Below are 9,563 nucleotides of genomic sequence, written 5' to 3' on the forward strand. Positions count from 1 at the left end.
TACTCTTCAAATTCCCTTGAAGTGTACTTACCTCCATTGTCACTTCAGAGATGCTTTACCTTTTGGCCTATCTCCCTTATCACCATAGCATGAAACTTCTGGAAAACTTGAAATACCTGATCTTTCGTATTCAAAATATAAACCCATAATTTTCGTGAAGCATCATCAATAAAAGTAACAAAATATTTGTTACTGCCCATCGATTCAATTTCCATTAGACCACAAACATCAGAATATAACAAATCAAATATATTCAATTTTTTTTTCAAACGATGTCTGAAATGAGACTCTATGCTGCTTACCAAATAAACAGTAGTCACAAGGTTTTACCGTTGTACATTTGGTGTAAGAAATGAGTGATTTCTTGGAAAGAATCTGCAATCCCTTCTCACTCATATGACCCATTCTTTTGTGCCACAAATATGCAAAAATCTCATCTTGTGTCGCGTTCAAGTCACCTTGGCATATTTCTGCATTTGTCCTGTACAACGTGCCATGTGCAACTCCCTTTGAAATCACCAATGATCCCTTGGTGAGTCTCCACTTTTGATTTGCAAAATAGTTATCGTATCCATCTCGGTCTAAAGCAATTTTCGAGATCAAGTTCATCCGCAAATCTAGTACATGTCGCACGTCCTTCAGATCCAATGTGCATCCGACATTTGTCTTGATACAAATGTCACCAATCCCCGTAATCTTTGAATAACTTGTGTTACCCATTCTAACAAGGCCGAAATCACCTACTACATATCTGCAAAAAAGATCTCTTATCGGTGTGGCATGGTAAGATGTTGTATCAACCACCCATTCCGACTCTGGAGCTAATAAGTGCATGCATTCCTCTTTCTCGTTTATAAAGAGGACAACATTATCATTGTTTTGCACCATGGCGGTTGTGTTGTCATCATTCTTCTGGCCACTAGTTTCATCTTTACCCTTCCTTGGATTTGGGCAATCTCTTTTTTAGTGACTTGGTTGATCAAAATTGTAGCAATTTCTCGCTCTTGATTTGGATCGGTTCTTAGACTTTCCACGAGCTCCGGATCTATCATAGTTGCTCGAACTCCTTTGATAACTCCTGCCTCTACCTTCTATGATGAGAGCATGTCCTTGATTTTCAGGCTTCTTTCTCATCTTCTCATTGAGTAGAAGAATCGATGTGACATCTATCAACTCAATGGTAGTCTTACCGTGCAGGATGGTTGTTGCCAGATTATCGTACGAATATGGAAACGAGTTCAATAGCAAGATGGCTTTATCTTCTTCCTCGATTTTCACTCCGAGATTGGCGAACTGTGTGATTAGTCCGTTAAATACATTTAAATGTGACAAAAAATCCGTACCTTCACCCATGTGTATGGCGTATAGCTGCTTCTTTATGTACAATTTATTTGTTAGAATTTTGGACTTGTATAGGCTTTCCAAACTTGTCCAAATGGCACGTGCGGTGTCTTCATCAATTATGTTATTTACCACATCATCTTATAAGTGCTACCTGATTACACTAGCAGCCCTTTCATCCAAGTCAGCACAATCCTCAGCTTTCATGGTATCAGGCATTTTGGCATCAGCATCTAGTACCTTGTGTAATCTTTATTGAATGAGAAAATCTCTCATCCGTATTTGTCATGTTGAGAAATCGCTATCTCCGTTAAATCATACTTTACTCGGACATTTTTGTTTTTCACCGAGTATAGTACTACTGACAGTGAATAGTATTTCATTTAACGAGCAGAACCTATGCTCCGATACCAGTTGTTGGGAATAAACTCCCTACAGAAATAATATTAACGGTAATAAAAGCAAAATAATAATGTAGCACCGAGATACGGTAATTAGCAAGAATAAAAGAGTGATAACGACACCAAGATATTTACGTGAAAAACCCTTTTGAGTAAGAGAAAAACTCTATACGGCCCCGAGACGAGCAATTGATATCACTATAGCAAGAAATTTTACACTTTGTAAGTCCGAGTAAAATACTCCAAAGACCACTACAACACTCAAAAGAAATAACTCTCTTTTGATATTTCCACCTTACTACAATATCGCTCACTCTCTATTTTTCTCACAGACTATTTTCTTATACCTTGTTTATGAAACCTCACTCTTTCTTTCTCTCTTTGTTTTGTGTATCTTCAACTGAATCAGGAGCTATCTATTTATAGACGTCTAATTCTCCTTGCTTGCATCATGGATGACATTATCATAATATAAATGTCAAACTTTCACCTTGTGAAAGCAATGAAAAATCTGCCAACCCAAATCACATTTCCTGTAGATTTGGCAGCATGGTACTTTATGTCAAAGGAAGTTTGTCTTCCTTTCACATTCATGGGATGGACCCCACACTACACATAAAAATAACTCAATTAAGCTCAAGTGTCGCACAATTTAAGAGTAAAACACCAAAATGTAAGGTAAATAATGAATTATGGCCAAACATCACCCATGTATAAAGAATATTATTGTATGATATACTTCATCCGTCCCAAATTATGTCGTTTTTCGCTTCTCAAAATTCAATATTTTAAAATACTTTTTTTATTATATTAACGTGAGACGAATTGCAACTGACTAGATCTTTGCTTCCTTTCTGCTTTTGTTATTGAGAGCGGAATACCCCTTTAGTTATTCCTTACCATCACTAACTAGATCCTTGTTCAGGTTATGAAAGTGATAGTAGATCTTGTAATCCCTACAATTCGTAATCAGCTTGCTAAGTTGGTTGGAGATCGTGATGATTACTTCAGCATTCCCTTGAAGAATCTGAAGAAGGTTAGCACCAAGTTCTTAATTGTTTCATAGAAGAGAAACATCAAAAGACAAGCCTACTTGAATGAAGTTTCTCAGAGGAATGACTCAGTATTCTTTGCTACAATTGGAAATTTTGTCGTCCTTCCACCCCTTGTCACTTTAGACATTGCAATTGCGACAGGTTATGTGCAGCTATTTCCATGACTTGTATAAAGATCCACAGTTTCTGTTACTAATATAGTGAAACTCTAATAAATTGGCCTCCTTCATCGCGGACATGAAGATTTCGAGTTCAGCTTCAGGAGCCTTTGAAAAATCAGACCTGCCTTTCTCACCACAAGGAACTATCTCCTCCACTATAGGGAAGTTCTCATCCTCGACGGCAGCGGAGATGCCCTCTGCGTGAGTAGGGAAAACCATCACTAAAGGTACCGGGTAACTTTCCTCGCTGGGAACAGAAGATAGATTAGACATAGTTATAACGAAAGAGAGGGTATTCAAAGTAACAAGGAGTTAAAAACAACAGGGATTGCTAGGGCAGGGAAAGAAGATGCACAACAATGGAATAAGAAGAAGAAGGCACAAGGTTTCGATATGGGAAATCTGTAAAACTCGAGTGTGTGTCTTCACATGCCTATTTGTAAGAGCTTAGGCATCGAAACTGAGAAATTAGGTCATCATTACTTAGCACAACTATCGAAGTGACAGATCCAACCAATAAACACATGCGAAATGACGCAACGCATCGGAAAAACGCACCATAAATGACGTATGACGTCACGACGTCACTTTGATCCAGAAACAACGTAACCCCAAAAGTTGCGGATCATGAAAGGCTACGTTGCCCACTCGTCCAATCATCTCGACCACGACAAACAGAATCCGCTCATCAAGCCCGCCTGAGGCCGACCTTAATAAGCGGAGGGACTAACTGTATAAGTCAAAATCTGCCCTAGAATATTTAGGACAAGATAATGCTAAAGGAAGAGTCTTCAAGCCGTTATCAGTCGAGGTCGACCAGGAAGCAGCAAGTTTCATGGCCGAGATGTCAATAAGGGTCGACGTCGAGCACCGTTTGCAAAGTTGTAACGGCTAGTTTTCAAAATAGGATATTAAAGAGAATATTCTAGTGAATATCTTCTGCACTTCTACTATTAGGGTTTGTTAAGGAAATGACTCATATAAATAGAAAAGGAAGACAATGGTGTAAGGCATGTGATATTCATTTTGTAAGAACACACTTTGACAAAAGATCTTTTCTCTCTCTCTTACTAAGACACAAATATCACCTTTTCACCAAGATTTTTGTCCATATTATTCTATACTTTCCACCAGATCCGGGGATAATTCGAACATTCAAGAATTTGTCTGTCATCTATCATTGTCTGGAGAAATAACCACCTAGTTCCCCCTTTATTGGGTGAATCGTTCCTTCTATTTACTTAAATGCCATTTATTATTGGTCGTTGCTATTTAATGCTCTATTATTGCCCACATCACTTGAAATGATTATTGCGCACCATTATTATATTTTTACCGGATCTGTCCAATATTAGTCACGCTTTCGAAACTCGCATCTAGAAATATTATTATTAATTAGGTTTAACCCCTTAATACATAAGTTTAATTATTTGAGCCAAGGGTTACACTTTTTGGTCAATTAAGTATTCCATTTCGTGTTTAACATCTCAACCAACAAGAGAGTTGACGTATGTGGGCTTATTTAGTTATTAGAGAACTTTTGTATTAGGTCATATGATGTCTAGCTGCAAGTAGTGGTGTTCCTACATGCTGGCCTTCCGTTTCCTGTCAAAAGATTAATGTAAATAAAATCTTTTGTTTTCTTCTTTTATGGTGAGGGAAAGTCTGTCCTGCCTTGCCACGGGCTATATTAGTTAATGATTGCTATTTTTTAGTCCCGTGTTATGATCCCTATTCCATCTTTAACACATCTTTAACACATTCCACGGGCTTTATCAAAAAATTGATTCCTCTCAAGGTTGAGGGGGGATGGTCTTACTATCCCTGGGGATACCATCAGTTAAGCTTTGTAATGCCGTTTGGACTAAAAAATGTTGGTGCCACTTATTAACGCTTAGTAAATCGAATATTCGAAGAGCAAATAGGTAAATAAATGGAGGTTTATATTGACGATATGCTAGTTAAGTCCCTGCGAGCAGGGGACCATTTGACACATTTGCAGGAGACCTTCGATATACTAAGAAAATACTACATGAAACTCAACTCGGATAAATGTGCATTCGGGGTCGGCTCGAGCAAGTTCCTCGGCTTTATGGTATCAAATCGGGGGATCGAAATACACCCCGATAAGATCAAGGCAATCGAAGACATCACAGTCGTGGATGATGTTAAGGCCGTACAAAGATTAACAGGTTCTTCTCACTGCTCAAAAAGAAGAACAATTTTGCATGGACCCCAGAATGTCAACAAGTATTGGAAGAATTAAAGCGCTACCTCTCGAGCCCGCCACTGCTTCATACTCCGAAAGCGAACGAGCAACTCTACTTGTACTTAGCAGCATCGAAAATCGCGGTAAGTGGGGTCCTAGTCCGAGAAGAGCAAGGTACGCAATTTCCTGTTTACTATGTTAGTCGAACTTTAGGTGAGGCCGAGACTCGATACCCACACTTAGAAAAATTAGCGCTTGCCCTAATAAGTGCCTCTAGGAAATTAAAACCATATTTTCAGCGTCATCCGATCTGTGTGATGTCTACTTATCCCCTTCACAATATTTTGAGAGCGTTCATGAAATGGTTAACAGGAAGATTTCGAGGAATTTGGCTGGTCGATTGCGCGAGGTAATGTCAGTAAGGAAGAAGGAATCTTGTTAGGTTCCAGGGTCATGTAATGGTAGCTTCAAGCTAAGTGGGAGAGCACATCGCCTACAATTGGATTGCTTGGTTGTCTACTTATGAGGTTTCTAGCTATCGGCATATTGGTGGGTTGTTACGACTAAGGAAAGAGAACATCATTGGTGATTTGAGCCAAGGATTTGAGGAATGTGTGCTACAATTGGCCTTATCGATTCATGTTCAGGCTTTGGGAAGACTCGGAGTTTATGCTTCGTGTAGATGTGATGTACAAGGAAAGTGAGTCAGCCGAGTGCTTCTTTGAGAAGGTGTTCATGTGCTAGCAGGGCCTTGGAGTTTGATCATAATTGGGAACAAGTCAGAGTGGGTGACTCTCAACAATGGTTCTAGTGGGTTCAAAAAAAAAATCAAAGTGAGATGCTTAAGGATTTTGAGCCAGTAGTATGGTTAGGTATTGAGATTTTGGAGTAGATTATGAAAAGTGGCTTGGAGTGATCTACGTTACCTTCAGTCTGCGGTGTGGAATTGGAGGAATGGGGGAAAATAACTTCAGATTCATAGAGGGATTTTCAGAATGGGTGTACTAGTTGAAGATGTGAATATGCGCATAAGGAGGGTATGAGATGGTTCGTGGGTTTTTGAGATAATGTGGTCTCATGAAATAAGGTCACTCAGGATGAGTGCGGATTTGGGTTCATGATGTTTTGAATAGAGCTATTATATTTCTAGGGCAAGCCCCGAGTAAATTAGAAGATGTGGCTCGGTTGGTAATGGTTGAATCAGCACGGTTATGGCAGTGACCAGTTTCTCCAGTGTGAAGTTATACATGTAGTTTGTGGTTATAAACTTGGGCTTGAGCGCCACCACAACTTGGTTGATTTGGGAGGTATTCGATTCGTATGGCTTTGTTGTGTAAAGGGATTTCCGGAAGAGTTATGGCAGTTTGGATCACGACATGAGGTTGTATTTTCTGCGGTTTGGGAATTTAGTTGCGTGTTACATTGGTTCTTATGAAATGAGCTAAGTAAAAGGTTTCTATATGATGAAGTATTTATTCTATTAGTGGATCATGGGTTATTATGGAATTCTGGTACTCTCACGTATTGGCATGTTAGGTGCAGTGAGCGGCATGGGAATTTGGAAGCCTAGGATCAAGGTTGCGGTTCGGTGCTGACAAGAATTTCACGAGCTCGGATGAGCAGGGAAGAATTCATATGTTTAGAGTAAGCTGGTATTGTCTTTAGCATCACCTGAGATCGGTGTCTTGTGTAAGAGGCTTTGTGTATTGATTTGCGGCTACATCATTAGTGTGGCCGGTGGTATGGATGTGCAGACTTGTTACCTGATGTGGAAGGTCGTGGGAGCATATACCATAGGAAGATTGTATAAGTGTGATATGTAGTCACTTGATTGATTAAAGATTGAAACCAAGTATGGAGATTTGGTACAATCGTTAATGTGAGAGTTTAGGCTTGAAAGGCGCTCTGTTCAGTTGGTTGTGAATTGTGGAAGTTTGTTCCGGATTCGACGGCTGTTCTTGTGTGTCATGGGAAAAAGGTCATTGTGGATCCTTGAGAGGTTAATTTCCCAAGCATGGTATGATAAGAATCAGTTTGAGGTCCGTTGATGGTTCTAGATGTGGATGTGTATTCTACACCAGCCTGGGTATGTTCATTCAGCATAGCATTCCTTATAGAGGAGTATTCATGCATGGGATGTTAATTTCGTAGCCAGCTATTTCATGTAATACTCTATTGTGCCATGTGGGTCGTGAGACGACTTGATTATTTGTACAATGTGTTGAGGTCCCGCATAGCGGTGGTGTTATGTGAGCAGGATAGCTCTCGAGATGTAGATCATATATCGCACCTTAGTTGTGCTTGAGTTTTATAGTGTATGACGCTACCCGTCTCCCCGGGATTTGTATTATGCACTCCGTGTGCTTGTGGTTGATATTCGGGTATTTCGTAGGTATAAACATTTCTGGCTTGATGGGTATTTCCCTATTTATTATTATGTGAGGATCGGGTGGCACGCCGCCACAGAGATATTATGGTTGGATCGGGTTGCACGCCACAACGGTATCATGTGTGGATCGGGTTGCACGCTGCAACAATATGATGTTGAGTACAGTTCCCCATATCTATTCTTGTGTGTTTTGTTTCTCATTTTTAGGAAGGTTCATAACATCCTTTCGGTTGTTTAATTAGTTACGTGGGTTGAGTAGTTCTTTCCAGAGTTCATTTTTCTTATGTATCACATTCGAGTTTGTAGCTGGTTGGCACATTGTGGCATCATATGAGATTTTTGGCAGCGTCTGAGTTGGCTTATTGCCTGAGCAGCGTATACTGGGTGAGACGAGATTAATGGACCTGAAATCACTGCGATCGGATTTATATGAAGTGTATTAAAGAGCAAATACCTTTATTTGGTTCATAATGAGGTAATGGTCCTTGTCTAGAGGAGAAAATCAAGGTTTTGTTGACTTGGCAGTTGGTATGAATTTCTACACATCTCTTCTGTCGTGACAACATTTCAAGAGTTGGAACAAGACTTATATGTGTTATAAGGTGTGTTGTGAGCATCAGATTAGTGGGATTTCATCTATTGTTGTCAGAGGATGTTATTATGGTCATGTGAATAATGCGGTGCATGGTGTGAATTCAGTGAGAGTATACAATCATGTATTGTTACATCGTGTAGTGATTGAAACGGTGTCCGTATGTTGGAAGCAGGCCTAATAGAGAATTTTGGATGTTTGAATTTGGCTCTAAGGCCTATTTACCTAAATAAAGGGGAGGATCTTCAGATTTGCTCGAGCTAATGTGCTCAACTGAGTTGTGGTAGCATGGGTAGGTGCACGAGGTGTTAAACAGTGATTTCAGACAACTCCAGAGCAGTTCTTAACACGTTCGAGGACAAACATATGTTTAAGTGGGAGAGAATGTAATGACCCGACCGGTTGTTTTGAGCTCTAGCACGTCGTTCGGCGGTTTGAGGCCATGATCAGCTTCACTTCAGGTATTATGATTCGTACGTGTGGTCTGAATTGAATTTCGGGGAGTTCGGAGTTGATTTGGAGAGAAAATTCTAAATTCAGAAGCTTTAAGTTAGAAGAATTGACTAAGGGTTGATTTTGAGTAAACGAACTCGGAACCGGGATTTGAAGGTTCCAACAGGTTTGTATGATGATTTTGGACTTGGGCGTATGTCCGGATTGGGTTTTGGATGACCCGGAAATATTTCGGCGCTTATTACGGAAGGTTGGCATTTGGAAGAATTTCATAAAATTGGGTTGAAGTGCATTGCAATGTTATCGATGTCCGTTTCAAATTTCGAGTCTGGAAATAGCTCCGTATGGTGATTCTGGTATTGGGAGAGCGCTCGGATGTGGATTTGGAGGTCCGTAGGTCATTTCGAGGTCATTTGGCGAAAGTTGAAAATTTGAAGGTGTTGAGCAGTTTGACCGGGAGTGGACTTTTTGATATCGGGGTCGAATTTCGATTCCGAAAGTTGGAATAGGTCTGTAATGTCAAATGTGACTTATGTGCAAAATTTGAGGTCAATCGGACGTGATTTGATAGGTTGCGGCATCGATCGTAGAAGTTGAAGTTTCAAAGTTTACTAAGTTTGAATTGGAGGGTGATTCATGTTTTTAGTGTTGTTGGATGTGATTTAAAGACTCGAATAAGTTCATATGACATTTTAGGACTTGTTGGTATAATTGGTTGAGGTCCCGAGGGCCTCAAGTGGATTCCAGATGGTAAACTGATCGAGTTTGGGCTTGGAGGAATGCTGGAGCTGCTGCCATCTGGTGTAACCACACCTGCGAGATTTTGGCCGCAGGTGCAGAGCCGCAAAAGTGGCCAGGAGGTCGCAGAAGCAAAAAAGGGAGTGTGGGACTGTGTCCGCAAGTGCTGACGATTTACCGCAGAAGCGGATGTGCACCTGCGGGGAGTTTAGTGCAGAAGCGGG

Source organism: Nicotiana tabacum, chromosome 2 (genome assembly GCF_000715075.1).
Source record: "Nicotiana tabacum cultivar K326 chromosome 2, ASM71507v2, whole genome shotgun sequence".
NCBI classification, from domain to species: domain Eukaryota; kingdom Viridiplantae; phylum Streptophyta; class Magnoliopsida; order Solanales; family Solanaceae; genus Nicotiana; species Nicotiana tabacum.